General features: G+C 30.7%; 1 long non-coding RNA gene across 1 annotated transcript; it reads left to right on the plus strand.

Moving 5' to 3' along the window:
* The first annotated feature begins 4,925 nt into the window (after positions 1-4,925).
* On the plus strand, positions 4,926-26,329 carry LOC143223987 (uncharacterized). The gene is made up of 12 exons (XR_013013188.1): positions 4,926-4,944; positions 8,520-8,605; positions 10,141-10,201; positions 11,488-11,529; positions 15,500-15,545; positions 17,203-17,246; positions 18,025-18,068; positions 19,972-20,011; positions 21,504-21,558; positions 22,612-22,752; positions 23,320-23,385; positions 26,012-26,329. It is a non-coding gene; the product is annotated as an uncharacterized LOC143223987 (long non-coding RNA).
* Positions 26,330-26,500: the final 171 nt, after the last annotated feature.

Genomic DNA, 26,500 nt, shown 5'->3' on the forward strand with positions numbered 1-26,500 from the left:
ATACTGTGATAGGGATTGAAAATCTTGGGGCAAACAAATCATTTACTACTCATCACAGAAGCATAGATAATGAGTCAGCCCATGAAGTGCCTGCTGCTGAGATGTAATGTGATGCTATCCATGTAAGAAATATCATTAGCACCTAAGCCAATTAACTATGCTTTAGAAAATGATTACAAAGCTGAAATTCTTGAATGAATGCAACTAACATTTGATTGGGCAAATAAATCTTAATATATGCTGCTGAATGGAGAGAACAGCATCCTAATAGGTCAACTAGAGTAAGTGATAAATGTAGGCAATAAAATATTACTGTAATTGAGAAAAGTATAACATGAGAAACTTTTAATATAATGGAAAGGTGCATTTCGAGAGACTAAACAATCTTCTCCAATCAATTTATAGGTAAAGAAAATAAGTGGACAAAAGAACATAAATGTATAAGCCCTATACATATATAGTACCCTACATAAGGTGACAAGGAACCAGATAAAAGGAATGGATATGATTTCACTAAATGATGAATCTAAACATGAAGTGGACATGAAAACCAAAACTCATAGTGAATAGCAGTTAACAGATTTTGTATGAAGATGACCTAAAAATTGTAAAGAAACGAGTTAGTTGCAAATCACTGACGCAAGCACAGTGTATTTCAGTACAGATCCAGCTAGTGGATAACATCCATGTAATTAAGCACAACGAACACCATGTGTAGCTACAACACCTTATCAAAATGCTCTGTAGAATTACAACACTAGATACAACCTACTTCAGTAGAAAAGTTAGTTTTAACCCAGAAGTCTAAAGTAATACATGACTGTGCTACCAAATAAATAAAATATCATTGGAATAAATCTCAAAAAATTATTTCATATGTTTAATACAGTATTAGATTACATAGCTAGAAACTGTAGTGTATTGTATAAACTAACATAATTAATACTTGAGAGAATAGTTAGAATCAAAATAGAAATGAGAGTCGTGTTGATGAAACTGATTGAACAATTGAGAGGTTACCTATTATTAATGAAGCATGACCAATATTTATACAGGAATAAAACTTTGACAGGATATAAATGGATCATAATAAAATACATACCATTTAGGGAATACTTGAACTTAACCAGGAGAATTTACAGGAACAAGTAGTAGCATTTAAATCAACATCAGCGTGGTCACCTTCAGTTTTCTTTAAAACTAATAATAACAATAAGAAATATATGAATGAACTATGTAATCTGGTATAATGAGCAAAGAACATTAAGTGGATGAAATATATTTTGACAGAAATGATACATCATACTTGAAAATGATTGAATATGGTGTAGTTGTTCCAGTTGGCAGTGTTATTATTGTAAATGTTAAGTAGAATCTTTTGAAGAAATGAAAGAAATTGGATGTATTTTTATATGGCCAAATTGATATCTTGCATTAGGCTTAACTTTGGTCTGGTTTATGGGGAATTTCATGACTATTCAGTATTCTAAAAAACGTAGAACTCCTGAAAGCAGTTGAATCAAAAGCCAAGACCAACTGGAAGTATGGTTTAAACTTATTTGCTTTAGATGTGTATGCAAGACTTTTTTTTTTATCTCCATGACAGTTGTGTATTTTTTATATTAATATAATGTATAATGCATGTGTGAATGATTTTTTCTTTGGTGTTACCAGAAATGTGAATAATAATGAACTAACAAATTTCATAGCAAAGTATTACTTAACTGTATCTACTGTGGTCTGCAATTGTGATTCAGTTATCATTAATTCTGTTGCACAAATACACAGAATATCTGTGGAAAAGGTGAAATAATTGTAATTATTTTAAACACAACTCATTTTATACTTAGAATATGTAAGTCATTTAATTTTGAAGGTATTAAAATATTTTTTTACTTGTATAATAGAATTGTAGTTAATTTTTTAAGGCTTGTATAAATAATTGAATGTTTCTCTGGAAAGTGTTGCATTCAGTACTTTTCTCTCCTCCCCAAACCATGGTGTTTCCTTCTGTTATTCTTTCAGTGATTTTTAACAATATTAAAACTTGCTGCCTGCCTAAGGTTACTAGATCTGGATTTTAGAAAGCATTTTACAAGGTTTTACATTAAAATGACTGAATGGTAGAAAGCAGAGGATTGTTAAATATGTAGTTTAGTCAAATGGGATGAATATCATAAGTGGTGCAGCTCAGGGTTCAGTCATAGGACCTTTGCTCTCTTTGATTTATGTCAATGATACAGATGAAAGAATGGTCAATAAGTTACTTAAATTTGCAGTTGATATTGGCATTGCTAGCTGATTTGCAAAAGGATTTAGATTCTTTGGCGAGTTGGGCAAATAACTGGCAAGTGGGTTTTAATTACAATAAGTGCAAGATGATGCATGTGGCTTATGATAATTTGAATTATAAGTATAATCTGGATGGGAATAACCTTAACAGTGTCACAAAAGAAAGTGATCTTGATGTAACTTTGTCCAGGCACTGTTACTAGTGGCAAGGTAAATAGGATTTTAGGTTGTATCTACAGCAATATCAGATACAAGTCTAATGAGGTTATAATCTTATTGTACAGGCCACTGGTTAGACAACATTTGGAATATGTGTTCATTCTTGGGCTCCTCACCTCAGGAAAGACATTGATTTGTTAGAAAGAGCTTAGAGGAGTGTTATTAGAATGTTGCCTGAAAGGGAGGGGTTGTCACACAAGGAGTGGTTGAAATCTCTCAAACTGTTTTCTTTTGAAAATAAAATTTGAAGAGGTTCTCTCTGAGGTGTTTAAGATTGTGAAGGGAATTGATTGTGTTGATGCATCATCTTTATTCATATTCAACAATAAGAAAATTAGGATTAGGGGACACAAACAAATTTTGGTACGGTTGTAGTCATCTTTATCTAAGACAGTTTATTTTTCTGACAGGATGGTTGGCCTTTCAAATGAGTTTCCTTTGGTTGTTGTGAAGGAAGTAAATTTAAGTGAGTTTAAGAGAAAGTTTGATAAGGGCTGGCTTTAAGATTTTAAAAAAGTATATTTATTAATATTTTTAATTTAGAGGATAGAACAGCCAAGATGAATCAGAAAGTCCCATATTGTTCCAAAACGTTATGTTATAAAATGATAAACATGGCGTAGGATAATTGGTACGTGAAATCATGTTTTTTAAAGTTTTGCCTTACTTTCAAATTCATAAAAAATAAAGGAGTCATTTCAAAAAAAGAAATGGGCAATTTGAAACTACCATACTGTCGAAATTTGCATTAAATTCAAAAATGCATAACAAGTAAACAAATATATTGCATCGTGTTTGCACAATTTTTGAAAAACGTTATAAAAAGTGGATTTTTTATTGAAATTAATGCGCATTACGACCAACATATGAAGGTACCATTTGGCTTGTGAAAATTTCATGTATTAGGTTGAGGAATAATTCGTGAGCGTTTTTAAATAATTTCATTCAAGCATTACATGCAAGATTATACAACACTTCAATGCATGAACACATTACACCCAAAACATTTATTATGATACTTTATTTCATGTAATACCTAGGTATATAGTATGCATTGTTGTAAACGAAATTGCAAGAAATTAAATGCGAAAAGCATATGGTGTCGAAAATGCTCGATTTTGTCCACTTGACATTCCATTTAATGAGCTGAAAATGAAAGCAAAAATTAAAGACATGAAAATCAAACACACCATCTATTAGAGCAAAAAATTATCTACCAAATCACATGAAATATTTTGCGAAAGCGTTTCATTTATGAATATATTTTTTTAACTTGAAAAAACGCTCACGAATTATTCCTCAACCCAATACATAAGAACTAAAGGTGAATATACCCGCTATTGTTGAAGGGGATATTCCTAGGTTATTGTAATGGTTACTGGGTGTAAGGATTTTCTCAATTATGGTATTATTTGAATGTAATGAGAGCCAGAATTGGCCATATATAACTTCAAAATATTCTCTTGCCTTACCACCTTTACTTTCACTTGTAATAAACAAACACTATTTATAAAAAAGGTTGCATACCATGGTAAGTTATAAAAATTGAAAAATTAAAATGGAGGAAAAACGCAAAACATCAAAAAGAAAAATCAATGACCATAGGTTAACCTGGTTTTCAGTCATTGAGCATAGGCCAGATTGGAGACCAAATCGATCAGATAAAGCTGAAACGTAGTCAAGTCTATAAACTGTTTGTTACACCTAACTGCATAAATCACATTTCTGTACAAAAGTTGAACCAGAATTATGCTACCTACCATATTAGCTTTTGAAATAAACATGTTTAGATTATCATATACGTGGTGTACGCTATATATTTTTCCGTATTGCATATGCTACACTGGTATAAATCATTCCTTTGTGATAATACTTGTACCGTTGTAAAACGCAGTGCTCTCTTCTCAGGATATCTACGGTTTTACTCTTCTCGTATAGTTGAGCCAAAGGTAACAGTGTAACTGTACTGATTTTGACAGTTCACTCTGTGAAACAAAATAAATTTTATAGACAGTTCCAAATTTACAAAGGATAACCCTGCTACTTAATGGGATTAAAAAACAAAGAAATGTGGATTTAAATCAATAGATAAATATATTCTGGTGCCATTCATTCCGAGTCACCCACTTTCTTTGAATTAAAATTTTAAATTCATTTTTAAAGTTTAATTCAAAATATTTAACACTATATAAAACTGATTAGGTTGGAGAAGGGTTTGCATCATCCTTTCTGCAGAATATTTATACTCTCGTATCATAGAGATGTGTTCAGATGGGGGATTTATGATTTTCAAAACGATTATATACGTGATACTTAAATACCAGTGTAAAATAAAGAAATGTGGATCGACTTTTGAGCACAAGACCATTTTAAAAAAGCTTTCAACAAAACATACCTTAATCATAGTGAAAAAGATGCAATGTCTTCTAACAGGTAAGAAGTTACCAACACAAAAGTTTTTTAGAAGAAATCATCGACGGCCTTCAGGTAACAGGACATAAAATAATCAAAACTTCTGTTTGGAAACGACGCCAGTGTGACATGCTTCGGCCCGGCATGGTCAGGTGGTTAAGGCGTTCGACTCGTAATCTGAGGGTCGCGGGTTCGAATCCCTGTCGCAACAAACATGCCCGTCCTTTCAGCCGTGGGGACGTCATAATGTAACGGTGAATCCCACTATTCGTTGGTAAAAGAGTAGCTCAAGAGTTGGTGGTGGGTGATAATGACTAACTGCCTTCCCTTTAGTCTTACACTGCTAAATTAGGGACGGGTAGCACAGATAGCTTTCGGGTAGCTTTGCGCGAAATTCAAAACAAACAAACAAGCATGACATGTTTCACTAAGATAAAGTTTCCAGACATACACTGCTGGCCAAAATCTAAAGGCCAATGAACATAAAGAAAAAATATGCATTTTGCGTTGTTAGACTCGACCACTTACTTGAGTAGAGCTTCGAAAGATGAAAATAAGAAAAGGGAAAATAAAAATAAAAAAAACTTTTGAACATTTAATAGGGAAAATGTAAACACTATGAAATTAGTCTAAATACTAGCTGGTCAAAGGTATAAGACCATACCAAAAAGAAGTCCTAAACAGGGTAGGAAATGCCCAACAAGAGGTGTCAGTAGTGAGTTGCACGGCCGTCATTGGGAATAACTGTAAACATTCTCTTTGGCATTGTCGATATAAACGTTTGCAGAAGGCTGGCTGGAATGTTATTCCAAATGGTGAAGATGGCTTCACGAAGATCATGCACTGTTTGGAATTGACGTCCATTTCTATAGACTTTCCTTGCCATCCACCCCCAAACATTTTCAGTGTGGTTCAGTTTGGGCGAACACGCTGGATGGTCAAAAAGAGTCACGTTATTCGCCATGAAACAGTCCTTTGTCCTGCGGGCATTGTGGATTGCAGCGTTGTCCTGCTGAAAGATCCAGTCATTTCCACACAAACAAGGGCCTTCAGTTAATAAGGATGTTCTCTTCAACATGCCAATGTAGCCAGCTGCTGTTTGACGCCCCTGTATAAACTGAAGCTCCATTGTTCCATGGAAGGAGAAAGCACCCCAGATCATGAAGGAACCTCCTCTACTGTGTCGTGTAGAAAATGTCTCCGCTAAGATATCTTCATCGTTCCAATAACGTTGGAAGCCATCTGGACCATCCAGGCTAAATGTTTTTTCACCAGAGAACAAAACCTTCGTCCACTTTTTTGCGTCCCATATTTGGTGCTTCTCAGTAAAGTTTAATTGAGCTGTTTCGTAGTGTTGAAGGAGGGTGGCCTTCGAAGACGTTTACGGTTTTTAAAGCCTTTCTCTCGTAGATGCCGTCTTATTGTTCTTGAGCTGCATTCAGAGTCCGTAAGGGCCTTAATCTGGTTCGACGATCGGCTGGTGTCTTGCCAGACTACCCGTCGAATCCTCCTGCTCAACGTTGGTGAAATTTTCTTGAGCCGACCACTTGAAATTATCGTTCCGTATCCCTCAGATTTTTACCAACAATGTACCTTCTATTGAAACGCCACTTAACTCAAGTAGCTGGAGAATGAAATTTGTATTCTTGCTATTTCATATGAAGACATACTTCTTAAATCACAAGAGTGTGGATTTCTAAATGATCAGACAGTTGAAACAGGCAGTAGAAAACCGTCATCTTATTAGGTGTTTATACAAACCATGCAAGAAAAGAGTGGAGTACTTTACAATTGATAGCTCTTGGATGTAGCTTTTTGGAACAAAATATGTGTTACATAGTCATTTACACCAAATGAGACTTCTAAAATATAGGTTAAAAAGATGTACCAGTGCACTAAATTTGAAAAAAAAAATTCATAAAAGTATGTTTTTCTATCAAATAACTTTCCTGTACTTATGGTGCCAGAAAAAAAAAAAAAGAAAAAAGAAATGAATAGACTCGATCAAAGTTAGAGAGAATATATCTCGGGTGTTTCTTAATAGAAAATGTGCCTCAGTTTGAATTTTCACATTTTGAGATACAGGTAGAAAATCGCTAAACTATCACTGCTGATAAGAACACATAGGGTGTCCTGCAGCAGAACATCTTGGCCATATGACACATCTCCATTTGTCTTGATTAAACAGCTGGTTCGCTGTTTTACATTAACTGACAAATTAGATGGAATGCGAAAATAATATTTACAAACCTACTTTCATTAATTTAGGTTACTAGGTCAAAGGCACCATAAATAACACAGATCTTAATTATGAAACAAGCATATTTTTCAAATAGGTCCTTTCCAATTTATCAAATTTTAAATTAATTAATTATTTTTCATATAGTTAAACTTTCAAATTATTACATATCTTATTATTCTTACAGTATTATGCATAAAATATTCTAAATTAGAATCAACGTTCTCAAAACTCAGTGTACATCAAAATACCATAGAATGTAAGAAAATATACATTACGTAGTTACATTCCAGGTTTGTTGACAATCGGTGCAGAATTCGCCTGTTTTCAGCAGACAAAGATACATTTGTTAAATAATGCTTTTGATTAGTAAACATCTGTTTCAATATTAAGATACGTGATTATATTTTTATGTTCGTTTTTTATTATAAAAACATCAACAAAAAAGCATGTGGAATTGGGCAATTAAACCTATATTATAAATATATTCTTTGCTAGAGAATATTATCTGTTCATAATGAGAGGTCATTATATATGTCACGAATTGTTTGAATACCTACCACTGTATCTTGTAATCACTGGTGAATGAACAGACAGTTATACCTTGTTTTCTTCTTGAAGGAAAGGAAAAATTCAACCCCTTTTTTCTTATTAATTGTTACATGTCTTACTATATTTCAGTCATAACTGTAACACATTTACATAATATGGCCACTATGATCGACTCTTTTCTTTTATCTTGATGAACCATAATCTTTACCTTGTTTTTCATTTATTAATTCTTTGTTTGCTTGTTTGTTTTTCAATTTCGCGCAAAGCTACACGACGACTATCTGCGCTAGCCTTTCCTACTTTAGCAGTGTAAGACTAGAGGGAAGGCAGCTAGTCATCACCACCCACCGCCAACTTTGGGCTACTCTTTTACCAACGAACAGCGGAATTGACTCTACATTTTGATGTCCCCACGGCTGAAAGGGCGAGCATGTTTGGCGCAACAGGGATTCGAACCCGGGACCCACATATTAATTAATTCTTTTGGCCAGTTTAACTTATCTGCTAAGTATTTTTAATTAGACTGATATCTCCACCAATATTACCTTTCTCAAAAATCCATTGACTTACAGCATTTACCATTAAATATTTCAAATTCATAACTTATTTTTGTGAAATATAATAAAACATTACCCAATCGCGAGAGAAATAAAATTTTATTACAATTCATTTCCTATGTGCTTTGCTTTAAATGAACAACTATTCAAATTCTCTCTCGAAACCCACAGGATATTTCAACTTTGTTCGGGCCAATCAGAACTATTGTTAAATCGAGACATTCTATTTGTTCAAACTGCATGAAAAGGAACTGGTTTACGAAATAATTTCCCACAATTCCACGGTGAAGATCTCTTTCTTTTCTGTCTTTTGTTACTGGTCGTCGAGGAGGTGGTAAGCAATCGTTCTTAATCTGATTAATCAAAATTTGAAACTGAACCTGAAAAACGTTTTTGGTTTTTTGAAACTTTATTTATATATTTCAAATTCGTATGCACACGTCGTAAAGGTTTTTCGTTAATACAAATATGTTCGATGTTTTATGTTAAGTTGAACCAGTAAATTCCATACTGAAATTTAAATTATTAAAATTGAGGGCACGATCTAGTAGAAATTAAATCATTATTGTTCGTGATTAGGTAATTTAGTTAATGAAATTCTAGTTTGCCTCTAAAGTTCTGTAGGCTAGATCTACTTACCTCTACATTGAACTTTAAGTACATTGCCAGTACCGGCACATTGATGTTAGGTAGGCAAGCAATGGAAAACGTTTAAGGAAAAGTTTTATTGATGAACATTCTGTTGTGTATAGTATGGTTTTCGACAAGAACATTCGTTTTTTTTCACTGATTCGGGTGTGATCAGCACAAAGCAATCAAAGGCTTAAATATCGTTATAAGGACAATAGGGATTAAATGTGACTAAAATAGTGTCGGAAAGAAACGTATAAAGCTAGAGGTTAAGTTGGTCAAGTGTATAAGCAGTTAACAGACCTTGTTAAGTACTTTTGCTGAAGAAGTTATCACGGTTTATTGAGAGGTCATTTTCTTTGATTTATATTGTTTCTTAACGCACCTTATGTTTTTTAGTTCTCGGTTGGTGTAGGAGATGATTTTTGTTCCAAAATATTTCGTGACCTATTTGATGTGTATATATATATATATATATATTAATAGTAATATAATTACTGAGTGGATAAGCAGATAAGTGGAAATCGCCTCTGTGCTTGTGACCTTAATTATTGGCGTCTTTTTAAAGGACATGATGTCTGTCAGGTATTTATTACCACATTCATATAGCATACTGTATATGCCCTGTTTATTTTTATAATATGGATTCTTTTGGATTAGATTGTGAGGTGTTAAATGTATCATGTTTTTACATCATTCAATGCTTAAATTACGAAGTCTAGTAATTTCTCCAGACATTTCTGGCACAAAAGGGAATGGAAGAAATTTGTTGTGTTGTTGATAGGTGAAAGGCTAGAGTTCACATATTCTTTGCTGTTTCTAAGTTTGATAAAATCCTGTTTATGATATTTCTAGAAAGTGTTAATATTCTTAAGGTAGTTCAATAAGTATTTCCTCTCTCTGGGTGTGAAAAAGTTGTATAACAATTTTCATAGATGAAGTAGGTGGATATTTTCTGAGTTATTAATGGTATAACCTAAATTTTGGTTGTGCTTATGTATTTTTTCACTTATATTGGTGTAATGTACTTTACAGGTATACTATATTAGTATTATAGTATTACTCTATAGTATGTGATAACACAAAAGCTTTTAAATACGAGTTTAAGTGTTAGATTATTACTTGTATAATAATTTGAATGTTTCTTTTCTTTAAATGCTTGTTTATGTAGAGTTATTTATAAAATGGTTATAACTGAACAAAAGCTTAGATTTTCTCCTATGTCCATTGTTTTTTCAGCTCTTGCAAAGTGTATTCACAGGAAAACCCATTTATTTCATTGTAGATTTGCAAAAAAAGGGTAAGATGAAATAATGCTCTTAAACTAAATATTTTAGGACCAAATGTATCCCCAGATAAATGTTAGGTGCAAATACTTAACAAGAAATTGATTTGTATACAAATAACATGTAACATTTACTAAGTCTCTTAAATTTTGTTAAGATAGATTTGTGGTATTAGTTATAATATGAAAACTTTGAGCACTAGATGGTTGAGGTTAGTCCTTTTAAGCCTGTAGTGAGAGAGTAAAATACATTTACCCCCACCCCCTTTTTCTTTCTTACAGCTTGAATGCTATGTCAGTGATACATTGAGTAAAGGTTAGGTCTGCATTTGGTATCTAAAATGAAGTCAATTACTACTGTGCTTGATTATAGCTACTGAAAGGACTTAAATTTCAAGTATAAAGTTTTAACTTGTATTGAAGGTAATTGTACCATACTTTTATATTCTTCTAGTTTTACATCTTTGTATAAAAGTATCATACAATTAACTTTTGCAAGTTAAATTTATGGTCCTGGGTTTGGAAATTAGCATGTGATTAGTTATGTACTGTTATGGGTGTCCTCTCAGGAAAATTATCCAGAATGGATAATTATTTTGGAAGATTTTATAATTTAAAACTAGTTAAGTTTTACACCTTTGATATTGTAGTTTAGTAAAAAAATTTTTTTACTTATCGTAAACAACCTGTATTGTTTGTGTTGTGATATTCTTTGTTACAATCTTTTAACAGCATAGGTGTGCATTATATTGTCATTTTATTTCTATGGAATGTTAACTTGGCTTTGGAAAATCAATTATTGTGGTTACTTTTTTTTTGTTATTCATGAAGTAATTCCAAGAATTGAGAATGTGAAAGTGGATTGTAAGTTTGAAACTTTGAATGATATCACACATGCATTATGCTGGACATAACCCATATTTTATAATTTTTGTATAGGTTTTTTTTCCCTAGGCATTGTGGTTGTTGCATTAGGTACCTTTGAAGGGAACACATATTTCCCGTGATTTTAAGCAAAGTCTGGATAGGAAAGTATTTAGTGTTTATATATTACGTATTTGAAAACTGTTTTAATTTCACTTAGTAATTTATTTAAATGCAAAATATTTTGAGTAAATTTCAGTATATAATACTCATTTTAACTTTTTTACAACTCTTTTCTGTGATGAAAGTTGTGAAATCTGACACTTGTTTGAAGAATTTTTTTCCACAGCGCTCTGAGGCTTATGAGTAAGAAAGTTGGATAGTTTTGTCTTGTGCTATTTTGAGCAGTACCATAATGACTTTATTTTTTCCCCTAGACTTGATTGACTTTCTGAAAAAACTGTTAAGGGAAAGCCCTAGTAAGTAACTTTTTTCAGTTTACACTTCATTTATATTAGTGTTTTTTCTTTAGGCTGGGTGAAAAGTTAAATGTTCTGGTACATTATTTTGTTTGGCTAAAAATATTCACTAGTACCTTTATGTTTATGCTGCATCAGAATATAGGTAACTGTTGTTACCAAGTGCTTTAATATCTGTGAAAGCAAAATACAGTAAATAGGAAATGTATTTTGAAATGTTATAATTGTAGCATTTGTTAATAAGTTTTTTAAATGTACGAAATTAAAAAAAAATCTAATCAGCTTTTTAAAGCAGTAGAAAGTAAGAAAAAAAAATATATGTATGTATGTATGTGTGTGTGTGTGTGTGTGTGTGAAATAATAAATGTTTGAAAGGATGTTTTAAAATAAGTTATTTGTAGTGACTGTTTAGTACAGGGTGGCCCATAAGTCCCTACCCATCTATATATCTTATGTATTGGTGTATCTGTATGCTGTCTCTCATTCTCGCTGCATAATATTATGCATACTTGTCATAATACGCTCTTCAAGTGTAAATGGGCTTACATCGGCCATATTTCTCTGAAAAAAAGAAACAAATTTATAATACAAGCGTAATTTAATTTAATGTAACATATGGATGGGCATGGACTTAGGGCCACCTTGTATTATCCAATTTTAGGTATCTGCTCCAATACAGAGGTTAGAAATGTAGCAAATGAAGAAAAATGTGTGGCATGTCTCTTTTCATTATGAATAATAATTTCTTTAAATTATAAATGTATGGGTGTTTATGGCTGAACATAAGTTTGTATAAACTTTGAAATGGCATGCTATGTATCTTTTCCTTAGATCTAACTCTGAATAGATCTTTTCAAATTGTTCTTGCTTTACTTTTATAGTTTTTATTGATTGTTTCATTGTTGGCTTGAATCAATGAGCCTGCTATTTTCATACTTGTGAATTTTTGGATCATCTAATTTTCATTGTAATCTAGTTTCTAATTTTTACATTGTACTAATGATTAAAAATGGAAAACAAAGGAAGTTTAGAGCTTGAAAACCAAAACCTTTTATAATGTTAACAAACTTTGAGGTTGGAACTGTACATTGACTTTCCTGTATTTATTGTTAAGTGTGTAATTTGTGCTAAACCCTAGAAGATTGTGTAGGAGTTGAAATCAAATTTAAAATGGACAACTTAGAGCTGAGAAATGTCATGATATAGAGAAATAAGGATTAAAAAGTTGTTTAACTTTTTGGCAACAGGCTTGGTATAATGTACACATTGATCTACATACTTGCACACTACTTGCACTGTAACTTTTGATACAGCATGAGTATCTTCACAGAATTTGGAAGACTTAGCAGAAGTTACCAATGTTGTACACAAAAAAATTAGTTTTAATGACATTTTTACTAAAGATTTCTTTAAAAATCTTTTATTACTAGTCTGAAAGCAAAGTGATTTCATGTAAAATTAAAAATGTTTTGTCCCCAAAATCTCAAATTTAAATCTCTTAATTACATTTCAAATATCTTTCAGTACAACTTTATTTATACTCTGGGGTCTGTTACTTGGCCAATATTGTATTCATCATAAAAAAAATTTAGGAAATACAAATTGTTTTTCTCGCTAGAATGACTACATATTGTAACAAATACATGCACAAGTTACATATCCAGTAGCATAAAACTGACCTTTAGCCTTTCCTATTTTAGCTGTTTTAGTGGACTAGTATTTTGTAATAGTCACATTTCAGTTATACATACATGTATATAGATTAATACTATTTAGAAATGAATTACTAAACTTATTTTTTAAAATATAAAACAATAAATGAAGAAGTAAAGTAAATGAATGAATGTCTGTCGGTGTTTGGGTAAGAAAAGTTCACACCCTGGAGGATCAGGTTCTCTATGACTTCTTCCTCCTCCCCGTACTTATGTTCTTGACAAATTGGTATTTATAATTGTAAAACTGAATATTATTTTGATCCTTTTCAGGGCAATGTCCATGTATTGTAACTCATATATAGTGATTATTTTATTCTATCAGCCGAATGTCAAGTTTGTTGGTGGCATTTGTTTTATTTATTATTTAATACATATATACATACATATATATATATTATTTAATATATATTTTTATTTATTTATTTTTATATTTAAAATATAATTTAACTGGGGAGAGATATTTAGGACTAGCTTCATCATGTATGAGGTACCTGTCTAGCTTGCATTGTAATTAGTTTTTCATCCAATTATTATTAAAGTAGATTATTGAAGTATGTAGGAGTCTATCTGGTATGGTTGGTATGTTCGAGTATTTGTGAATGAACCGAGATGATATAGTTCTTGGAACTCTGTGTGCAGTTGTGAGGAGTGTATTTTGGATTGTTTGTAGTTAAGTAAAGTAAACAATTTTTTTGACATGACATTTTGACTTGGTTGTTGCTAGATGTAAGTTGCTAAGCCTTTTAGAATTTTGCATATGGGGGATATCAAATGCACAATTTTCTACTTTTGACATAAATAGTTAAATAACAATAGATTTTCACTATAATTAAAATAAGCAATTTGAGTTCCTAATTTGTATGAGACTATAGACTTGGTAATTTTAACATCACATTTTAAATGCTACTGCATTCAACATGCTGTGATTTGCTGTTTTGTTTCACTCTTTCTGGGATGTTACTACCTATAGTTATTGTCAGCATATAATGTATAGTCTACAGTACTTTATAATGAAGTATCTAAAAGTGAACATTTTAATATTTGGTAAAATAAACTACATTTCCTCTGTTTTGCAGGTCTCTACATTTTCACAGAAATTGATTTTAACACTCCTACGAAAAGACGTTTCTAGTCCTGATTTCTCCAAGCCCGTTCCCCTGGCTGTGGTTTCGCTAGATAGTAGATAGGGACAGTGGGAATCTCGTTAATCCATTCATTAATGGATTTAAATGGCAATTTCATTTAAATACAAAATTATTAGCCTAATATTAATAACCTTTCAAGTTGCTCTGGGGCCTATTAGGCCCCACTTTTTGTAGGAGTGTTAACCATTTATTTTCCTTTCCTGTTCTTTAGTACTTATCATAAGACATGTCAGTTGACATCCCTGGCCAATATCAGAGAAACTAGCCCTTATAATAACATAATGATATATGCATATTTTGTGAATCAAGCAGGTGTTTGCTCACATTTAAACAAAGATTATTAAACCTTTCAAACATGCATCTTGAAACATAAATAACCTAATTACATGAAATATAAATTTAAAACCTAAATATAGGGCAACTATCTAATGTGTATATTGGTGAGAAATAATGCCAAAGTGATAAGAACAGTGCTTAGTGGTTTGACTAGTTCTTTATATAATTTGTTGCACCTGTTTTAAATAGTTGAGTTTGCTTATAATCATTAAACTACATATAACAGGTAAGAAAAATTCAATGGTAAGAAGTGGGTATGGAATTTATCAAGCATTCAGAGAAATGTATTTATCCTTTCTCTGAATGTGATTTGTGGAACTTGGAGGAAATGTGTGCAAATGGAGCAATTAATATAGATTCTATATAAGGAAAGCTAGTGAGAAAATGTTCAAATGACAGACATTGGACATGAGAGAATAATAACGTTTTAAGGTTTCATTTGAAATAGATATTAAACCTTAGATAATATAAAAATTAAACTGTAATTAAATATTAAGGGTTATTTCATCAACAAACATTAAAATAGCTTTTACATTTTATAAGTACAATCTTGTTATGTGCAGTAAAATGTCACTAAGAAAGGAAGTTGACTTTACATTTCTGTAACATCAATGCATAGCAAGAGTTCTTTATCAGAAAATTTTTTTTACCACCTTTATGATATTTAAGTAAATTGTTTTTGTGAATCTTTTAGTTTCCTTTGTTATAAAAAAATAAATTTTTGTCATAAATAATTAACTTTGTCACCTATCAACTGATTTTTTTCTTTTGTGGGTGATCCTGTGTGAGGTAATGTCAAGACTGAAAATGTATAATACAGGTAAATTTAAGAATTAAAAGAAACTTCTTATTGTACTTTTGTGGGTATCATATAAAGCATGAAATTTGGCCTTTGATTATTCACTGATTGTAAAATAGTATATAATGCATTTAACTTAAATATTTTCTAAAAAGTTGTGAACATTTCTAAGGTTGTGATAGTTTTCTTATTGCAGTATGTTTTCAATACTTGTTTATTTTAAAAATTTTATTGACTGAATAATTTACAGTTGACATTCATGTAAATAACTTGTGCACAATAGCTGAAGATCATAAATATGGCCTTTATTTTTAGAAACTTCAGAAAATTATTTGTTGAGTAAAGTTTTTTCAGGGAAACTGTTATTTTCATGTTAAATAAGTCTAGAATTTTACTGTTTATTTGATGTAGTGTTGAGTTAATGTGTGGTAAGTGAATTGTAAAGTTATTACATTTGTAGGTTTGTTTTTCCATTAGTTTTACTGTGTTTGGCTGACCAAAGTTTGTACAGTACTTTAACTACACAAATATTAAGGTTTGCTGTAGGTTTAGAACAATGAAACTAGCCAAAAATATCCATAATAGGTGATGTTTTTGTTAAACTTGGCTCTAATGTATTCATTTCTAATTTGTTTTATGAAAATTTTATGAATTTTCATAATTTTTATAAATATCAATTTTTTTTAGCAACATTTAATGTATGTAGAGGCAGTGAGTATTTGCAAGTACTAAAATAATGTAAAACATTTAATTCCCAATTTAAGTTTAAGGACTTGTAACACTCAAATCAAGAGTTTGATTTTGAGTGGTAGACAGTAGATAACTTGTGTAGTTTTGCACTGAAACAAAAAGATTAGTTAAATATTTTGTTAAAATTGTTTTGCATTCAAGTTTAATATTTCTATTTATGTATGCTAGAATGTTTTTGTTATTCTCAAACCTGTATGCCTAATAGTTTCTCTATAAAGAACCCTCAAATAATTCAAATTCTCAATGTTTATGGTGCTTAATGGGTTTTCATATGATCTGACTAGTGATCAGTGTCAAAGATGACATTAAATAGATATCCAAACAGTTTAGTTACTTGCTCAAAAGAACAAGCGAGTTTGTAGCAAATGTTGAATGATCACATACAGTATCTTCTGCTTTATCAGTAATAACAGTATCCATAAGAAGCAGTGTTAAAATGTTACTATTTTTCATCATAATTTAATAGATCTTTCCTTTAACTTTAGTTTGAATGTCTGTATATTTGTAGTTAAGCACTGAATATTAATTTGTATATTTAAGATGCTTTCTATGATCTGTATCGTAAGTAGAAGACATGAGATTAACCAGCGTATAAGATGTATCAAAATTTCACTTCAGTGTACCTCAGCAAACATGAGCAGCTTTTGTTACACATTCATTTCCATTCATAGAATTGTTATTGAAGTAGCTAAGGTAGTTGATTTCAACATGTGACAGCTTCATGCTAAGTTTAAACTTGAGTGACATTTAATGGTAATTTAATGTAAATTTTTGTGATAACATAACTTAGGTCATAAAGGATAATCTTTATCACCATCTTTCAACTGACAAAAATGCAGAGTATGTCCTAACTTTCTGATATGACCCCAAGATGTTATGTAACTTTAATTTTTCTGAAAGCCTTATTAAAGCCTATTTTTTTTTCTAGATGATCCATCTTGAAATATGAAGAAACTGAAGATGTAAATACAGGTAAATTAATACACTTAACCCCTGTTTATGTGAAGTTATAGGTAGCAGTGCTTGTTGTAATTTTGATTATACTGTAGTGCCTTTTTATGAAATTTGGTAAGTTATTAGTACATATAAGCTCTAGAACCAACTAAATGAATGTTTTCACTGAACCCATATTTTCTTTTTTGTAGTGTAATTGATGGAAGACAATGAAAAGTTGATTAAAAAATCTAAATTACCTTTTCTCTTACTGGTGACATTGCAACAATTTATCCTAAAGAGCCTTAGACATGTGATAGTTCACATCTGTTTCCATTTAATGAAGTATTTCAGCCTTTTTAACAAATAAGTAAATTGCATGGCAAACATTAACTCAACTTAATGTTGAATTATTACACAAGTCTTGCATGCACACCTAACTGAGATTGTTAATGTTTATCTACCTATCTGAAGTTTTCTGAATTTTAAAGTTTTGCTAATTTTATAACAGTAGATAACAATTGATTTAGTACATATGTCAGTCTTGATAAGCCAACCCTAATTTCTGGAATGGTTCTTGTTAGTACATTACTACAATTTTATTATGTTCAAATTAGAACTCAAAGTGATGATACTGATGATACTTTCTGATCATGGTTTGTAATTCAAGTCATAAATGATGATCCTTTTCACCATCTTTCAACTGATAAAATATGCGGAGTATGTCCCAACGTTCTGATATGACCGAAGGTGTCTCTATGTAATGTGTTTAATTTCTGTGAAAGCTTCATTAATGTGATTTTTTTTCTTGTTTTAGTTGATCCCATTTTGAAGTATTACCAAGAAACTGAAAATGTAAAGGTAAGTTAATACATTAACCTTCCATGTATGGCTTTGGTCCAGTGCACTAAACTCTGTTTTTTTGAAGTTATATGTAGCAGTGCTTACTATAATTTTGAATATGTTGCCTCTTTATGAAATGTTTACTAATAGCTTACCTAATTATTAGCATGTTGTACATAATTTTTAATTCTTTCAGGATGAGCAATGTTTTAGCAAGTTATGTTCCAAATTTAACTAACTACATTCTTTTATTAGTATATCAATAAATAAAGCAAAAGACTAAAATAGTAATAGTATGTTTTAAATTTATAAGGCATTATGTTAAATCCTAAATTTCTCGTTTTGTGAAAATTGATATTTTGTTCTAGGTATTTTTTCTGAAATTTATCACATAATTTAACAAATTATCCATTGTGTTGCAATTGCTTAGACAAAGGATAATTTTTATAGCATTTAATTTTATTTAGTTACAGGACCAAAAAATAAAATGCAACAGTCACATTCTTTCAGTTTGCTAATAGTTCTTGATGTATAATAATATTTGTAACCAATAACTAAGGTTTTCTGTATAGAAAATTGTCACTTCACATCCAGTTCATATTTTATTCCCACAAAAAACACTTAGCTGAAGTTTTAACAGCTCTTGTTGTGTAGTTGAAAAGTCATTGTGATGGTTAAAGGACATTATGCCTTTTGCATGTTATGCTACATTCTTTGGTGTATCATTAAATAAAAAAAATTAGTGCAGTAGTACCATTGGTATAAAAAGAAAGTTGTCATTAAATGAAATTTATTAGGAAATCTTAGATTACACAAGTGAAATTTGAAAATCTCAAAAGTATTCTTATCTTAACATGAAAGTCACTTTGCACTCAGAGAAGTGAACAAAACTACTCTGTTCAAATTTTTATTAAAAGTACTTAAATAATTTTGTTTACAAAAGTCTTTCAATATTTTCTGAAAGTGACAAATTTTTTTAATATATCGTGTATACTTTATTAAAAGTTAGTGTGGAAACAGTTACAAAATGATTATGAATTTGTCAGTTCAACCAGACGTGTGAGAAAAGAGTTCATGTTATTTTTAGTATCTACTAATTTATAATTGGCCTGATTTGCTGACTAGTCTGAGTACAAGGTGATTTTTTTTTCATACTAAGAATAAAAGTACCTTTCTGATTTTAGGTTTTGTATTTAATTTGAATAAACTCTAGAACCTCCTAAGTGAATGTTTTTCACTGAAAGTATTTTAATCTGTTTTCTGTAGTGAAATTGCAAGATAAAGTTAAAAATTCATTTGAGTTGGGGATATCATTACAGAATTATTTTTCCTAAAGAGCCTTGTGTAATATTTCATGTTTATTTCGATTTTGTTTAATGTTCTGAGTTTCAACCCATCTAACAATTAGGTAAATCAGCTAGCAAACATCTAACTAAATTTGCAAGTATAATTGAAAGTAATAGTAAATACCATGGAATAATGAATAATGTAATTTATGCTTCTTGCATGTACACTTAGCCAAGATTGTTTATCAATTACACTTTTTTTTATCTAACTTATAGTTTCTGAATTTTTCAGTTTAGCTGCTTTTATAAGAATAATAAAAATACCAAACCCTTTTTGTCTGTGTTTATCAGTCTTGTATTTTCATTTGTATTTGTATGTATTTTGTGCAGTCAGTCTAGATCTTGTTAGTATCTTACTGTATTTTTATTTTAGATGTTCAAATTAGAACCCAAAATGATTATACTGATATTTTGTCTGATCATGATTTGTAGTTTAGGTCATAAATGATGATCTTTTATCACCATCTTTCAACTGATAAAAGATGCTGAGTACATCCCTAAGTTCTGATATGACCCAGATGTTAATGTTATTGAACTTTATCTTTGAAAACCCTTTAATATATTTTCTTCTGTAGTTGAACAATTACAAAGGGTGCCCAGAAACAGAACATAAAGGTAAATTAAGTTATTAGATTCTAATGCTTTGCTTTTATCGTCTGTAATTTTGTGCTCTCCCACAATATATTTTATCCATATTTGCAAGATTTAATTACTTCTTAATGACTTAAAGGGGTTAGTGTAAATTATATTAATCTGAAGTTAACCAGCACTTGTTTTCAGTTACTGAAGTATTTTTGTGATATTGAGGAAGGAATATGTGATGTGAGATCTGTTTTTTCATATTTTTTCATATTGTTTTAAAAAAAACAACCAACCAAACTTTTACCTGCGATATTTTAAAAATAAAATTGTGGAAATGAAGCGTGTATACTAAATTGTATGTTATTCAGTAAGTATATGGCTTTATGTTTAAGAGAATGGCAGAACATTGGAATAAACTGTACGGATGTGAGATTCTTTTTGAATATTACACTCATGTAGAACTTTTTTACTTAAGCATGGGATTGTTTAATTTGATTGACCATGAAATGGCACAGTATATTCAAAACAAACTGTATATATAAATAGTCTATTTTTTAAATTTGGGAGGTAAGCTTTTAGTAAAACATTTGGTAAATATTAGGGATAGCAGTTCTGAAAAGAATGTAAACAAGAATTATAGGAGAGAGTTGTACATACTTCATTACTACACGAAGTTTAATGTTACACTTCACAAGTACAAGTGGTTAAGAGGTAAGTCTCTAGGACTGACTTCATAAACATTTTGTACTTATTATAGTTTTCATGCTATACTTTAATTGGTAACAGTATGTTACACAAAATATATTATGAAGAAAAGCTTTTCTTGCACCTCTTTCTCTTTCTTGTTGCATGTTGCCTGTCCACCAATATATAAAGTAATTTTCATTTTAAAATTAATAATTGTATGTATCAGAAAGTCTAAAGTTAAAACATTTGTTTTACTAACAAATCTAATGAGTACATACAGCATGATTAATATAAATCTTTTTCTGAATTTTGATAAACTTTATTTTGTACTAAATATGCAAGTTATTAATTTTTAATATAAAGCTGTCATTCCATTTGTTTTCATGTTATATGTATAGTAAAATTTTGTCCAGTTTAAACACGTAAAGTTTGTAGGCTTGTGCAAAAATGTGCTAGCTTGTATTTCTAGCTTTCAAATGAAGTATTTCTTGAAATTGTATTAGTTTGTATATTTTCAGACCTTAAGTTTTTTTAGTTTAACAGAGCTAAATCTCTTCATTGTAAATGATTCAGAAAATAACTCACAAACACACTCAACACTTGGTTTCCAAATCAAATTCAAGTTTCTGCCTTAAATATTGAATATTGTACTTCTTAAAAATAATGTACTGATTACAGATGAATCCATTTAACTAGCTTCCCTGTGATGAAAAGTCATGAAACTGACATTTGTTTGAGGATATTTCTCCACAGCGCTCTGAGGTTTGCAGTTAAATAGCTACTTTGTTCTGTATTGATATTTTTTGAGTTAAGGAGTGTTTGAATTTTTTTTTTCCAGGCATACAGATGCTCTCACAAAATGGTTAACATTAGGTTGCAATCTGAAAGACATGGTAAGTAATGTTATAAAACAGTTAAGTCTATTTAAAGGTTTCTTTTTGTTAGTCAAAAATGTTTTGTAAATCTAACATTAAAGATGTTATAAAACTGGTTAATATTTTTTAGTAATGTTTTGTGTTGAATTTAAAGATGTATCATTTTTCTTATTACTGTGGCTATGAGGTCATTATTTTGTAAAAACCTAATGTTGCTATCCTTATTTTGTTCAAATAATAAAACAAGTGGATGAAATTGTTTAAAATTTAACAAGCTTTAAGTATGAAGTTTTGGAAAAATAACATTTTTGATTTTTCTATTTCTAATAAAAACAATTTTATTTAATGTAGGGATTTTGCACTTGGATTGTGAATAGTTGATTTGCAAGGAAATTCTTAGTGTTCCCATTTTATTGCATAACTTCAAGAATTTTGTTCACACATGTAGGTGGGTGCTTGTGGGCAACAGAATGATATAAGTAGAGAAATTTAACCTCCAGCAAAAGCAACTTGTATGTATTTTGTGTTCTATGACTGAAGGTTACATTAGGGAGACAAAATTGTATCAGATACCACTGTTAGTGCAAAACACTTACTCCTGCAGCTGGAACAGTTTCCTGAAGCTCCAAGCTTTTATGAAGTTGTAGGTATGGGGCTTGTTTAAATTTAAGTAAACTAATATCTCAAGGGGACATTAAACAACTAAAACTTGCAGAATCTTCTACTTACTGTATATTTTTCTTAACTCCTACTTGTTTGATTTTCCAGATTTTATTTGGCAAAGTCTTCAAGTAAGTTGCTTGTGAAAATCAACCTTTGCTTATGCATACCTACTGACTGAAGCATTTTTTTAACAGAAATATGTCCTTGTTTATGGTCTTCAAACGTAGCCCATTTAGTCTTTCTTGACCAGTAGCTGATTGTAGATAGGATTTTAAGCATTTCATCTAAGTGAGCACTTGCAACTTAACAGGCATTGTGCAGATAAGTCTTAGAACTTTAACATCAAGGAAAATGTCACTATTATGCTTTTATTGAAATGTGGTTGATTTGTCTTTATTTTTGTTTCAGCCAATTGTCCTTCCACATGTTCAACCTGTGCATATAATATTCACTCATTAAACCATTTTGCGATGGGTCAGTGATCAAAGGCTGAATAAGTAGATGTCCAGAAAAACCATGTAAAGGATGGATAAAGCTGGAGTTGAACAGGTGTGAAGAGTACTGACACTGTTTTGTTAATTTATAGCATTTATAATTAACTTAAACAGTTTTAAGTATTAAAGAAATCCAATTTGATTAACAGATTGAAAAAAACTAAGTTAATTTTTTACATGTTATAGTAATAGCATTTAAACTTTCATTGGAAAGTTTTAGTTAGGTTATGTATTTTTTGAGTAATGACTGAAGGTTACATTAGGGAGACACAAAGTGGTATCCGTTTTGTTTTTGAATTATTGAATACACTTGTTCAGTTATCATTTTCAACAATTGGAAATTTATTGTCTGTTATTTCGTTATGATATGCTGTTAACATTTAATTATTTAATATACTTTAAGTAGTGTTTTTGAATTGGGGCAGAAGGATGAAGTTCTCATTGGAGAGGATCTTTTGCTGTATTGGCACATTATTGATCTCTCGAGGATAACAAGTCATAGTTACTCTGACTGCCTTGAACTGACATCTAATGTTTTCATTATGCAGATGAGAAATAAACTTAAGATTCCTCAATATTTCAAGAGAAGTCTAAATGTCTTTTCTAACTTTCCTTTCACTAGCTGTTCTCCTCACTGGCTGTGAGTGCACAACTGTTTCAGAAAGAAAGTTTACAAGTGTTGTCTGAGGTAAGTTTTAAATCTAAAGGTGAAATAAGCAGTTTTAATATTGTATTTGAACATTGTTATTTGAAAAGTACATTTGTTTTTTATTGTGAAATTGACAAAATTCTTTCTTTAAGGTTTTTAAGATGATAATAATATGGTAACTGGGCAGTTAAACATCTCAAAAATAAGAAAAGTAGAATGTTTAGACACTTAATAATCTTAGAGGTATTAAAACTGTACACTTTGTATACTGATGTAAAATACAGCTTTGGATTCATGTGATGAAAACTAATCCAATTCCTCTTTGAAGGTGAATTTTACAGAAAAAGTAAACTTTGCAGTCAAAAGAACTACTTACACTGATTAATTTTGTAGGTTCACATTTTTATAAAAAAGTGTGCTAATAAATGAAACAACTTGTTGCAGAAAGAGTCCTTTCCGAGCAGCAATCCGAACTTTTTAGTTTTTACGTTTGCCGCTAGGAAAAGTACTGTGATGTAATAGTTGCCAAACAAACTGCCAACGCCAGCACGTTTAATGTAAATAAACATGGCCAGTGCATACAGAGAAACAGGCAGTCTGTTTTGACATTGTTCTGAACAGTGTCGAGTTGCGCCATATCAATTCAAACCTATTCTGAACGAACCTAGAACAGTTACTTTTGATGCAGACCTGACAAGTTCTAATGATGAGGACAGTTCCACGAGCGAGAGTAGCAGAACTGCGAGTGTTACTGATAGCTCCCAGGCCTGTTGCGAGTCAGTCATACTTTCAGTGGAAGAATGGTAAGTCTAAGTCTTGACAACAAATATGTTGGGCAACTATTATGTCATAGTTGTAAAATGTCATGGAAACAGGTGAATGACCAAGAGGAACTTGTTTGAGGAACTGCACATTTTGTTTCATTTTTTACTCAAAAACTAAAGTGGTTACAAATATGGCAAACACAGGAATTATACTCAACCAAAGTATAGTTTCTAAGGCAATTATTAAATTTGTTGAAAATTCACCTTTATGATGTCATTTATGATCAGATAATTGGATACCCAGTGAGATTTGTTATATTTTAAAATAAGTGGTGTCTAAATGTCTTGCTTCATAATTTTTGAGACGTCTAGTTCCATATTTTAATTTTATACTTAAGATGCAATATGAGTTGTGTGTTCCAGTGAGAACTTGACTGACATCCATTTTTATTTATCTGCAGCTTTTCCCCAAATGGATAACATTCTATTTTATAAAGGGTGTCCAAATTAAAGTAAACAACTTTTTGAAGCCATATGTAGTGTTATTGAATAATGCAAATGGAGGAACATTCAGACAGCTAAGTCAGTGTGCTTGAGCTCATTTTGCTTATGTTACTTATCATTTGGGTACATTGAAGTGGATTAGATTAGACATCCAATATGTGCAAGTCACAATATTAATTTTCCTCCATACATTTTCTATTCTGGGGATACAGATGCTACCATCACTTTTTCAGTTGAACAATGTCCTGCACCTTTGAAGTACACTTTATGTAACCCCACAAAAAAACATTCAGGATGGTAGTGAATTTCCTCATCCATAACACACATTTCACTTCTTGTGGGGGTAATTATAACTCAATCCAAAATATAAAAACTTTAAGCAGAGAAATTTATGTGTAGTAATTGTGCAAGTGTTCAACTACTTGAATTTTTTCAATAAAAACGTAGTTTTTATAATTAGTAAAATGACATTTTAAGCATGTAAATCCAACATTTTTAATTATGTGAAAGGGGAGATTCCATACTGGAAATTGTGTTGACTAAGTTATTGCTTTGAAAAGAAATATTTTTTCACTTAAACTCGCATATAACTTATTTACAAAGTTAAATTAGTAATTTTGTGTACTAGTTTAGTAGTTTGGTAAATATTTTTTTTAAAATGCATCTTTGAAATTTACAAGTTAATTTTCCCCATCACTTGAGAGTAAACAAGGCTTGTGATGTACAATGCATGAGTAAATGTACTAGACATTGTTTTGCCACACATTTTGTAAGAAAAGTAACTAAAGTAAACACTTCCGAGTAAATAGTAATACATGGACACTGGTCATGAGAGGTAGAAAAGACTAATGTGTGGAATAAGTCTAGCATTATTAATATTGAAAATGGGACCTATCAGTTGCTGTTATTCCTATTTTTTGGTATGGGCAAATTCAGTATTGCTTGGCCTCTTGTTCTTGTATAATACTTATTACTTTCCTTCGGGCATCTGATTTTATTAATTTCCAGTTTTTGATAAGTCTAATATGATACCTTATTGTTAGTAAATTAATACTTAAGTATTCAAATAGATAAAATCCTGCTGGAATGTAAACTTAAATATTTGAGTGGTGTTGGAGAAATCAAGGATTTTGTTTTTGAATCTGTTTTGTTATTTTACTATGTTTAGAAAGTTTTCAGAAATTATCAGATTATAATGAAAAATCAAGTTTATCATTCTTGTTCTGTTATATATCAATGTGTTACAAAGTGGCTTTTGAAGTTCTTTTTCTAGTCAGCTGATGATCTGCGTGTCATCTGAATATTGATGATAGGTTAAATAGCTGATGACTAGTCCTGTAAATGTGATAATGTTTTGATTTTTAAAGCATGGCTAATACATTATTTTCTTTTGATAGGTCAGACTTAAGAATCTGCTGTCAACTTGCGGAAGAAGTAATGACTACAGTGTTCTTTAAATTTAAACATGACAACGCATCTTATTTTGAAAGTCTGTTTTAAATAAAAGTGATTGGATTATACTGAAACTTGTGTATCATTTAAGTTGTTTGTTTAGAATATTTTGTAGTCAAATGTATGTTGAATATGGGAATATTTTATTTTCACATAATTACTTTAAAAACTTAAGTGAACTGTTAAAGAATCTTGAAAGAGGATGTATTTAATAGCTCTAACCAAACAGTGAACGACTATAATAAATATGGTTTATTTCAGTATTGGTGATTTTAGAGTAATTTACATTTAATTTTGTACTTTTTCGAGGGTTGGTGGATAAAATAGGAATGATCTAAGAGAAAATGTTACATGTCACACTAGGGGGAATTTGGGATCTTCAAAAATACCTTGTAGAATTAAGAATGTTAAACTTGTATACTATTTAAATATGG

Source organism: Tachypleus tridentatus, chromosome 8 (assembly GCF_004210375.1).
Source record: "Tachypleus tridentatus isolate NWPU-2018 chromosome 8, ASM421037v1, whole genome shotgun sequence".
Lineage (NCBI taxonomy): Eukaryota > Metazoa > Arthropoda > Merostomata > Xiphosura > Limulidae > Tachypleus > Tachypleus tridentatus.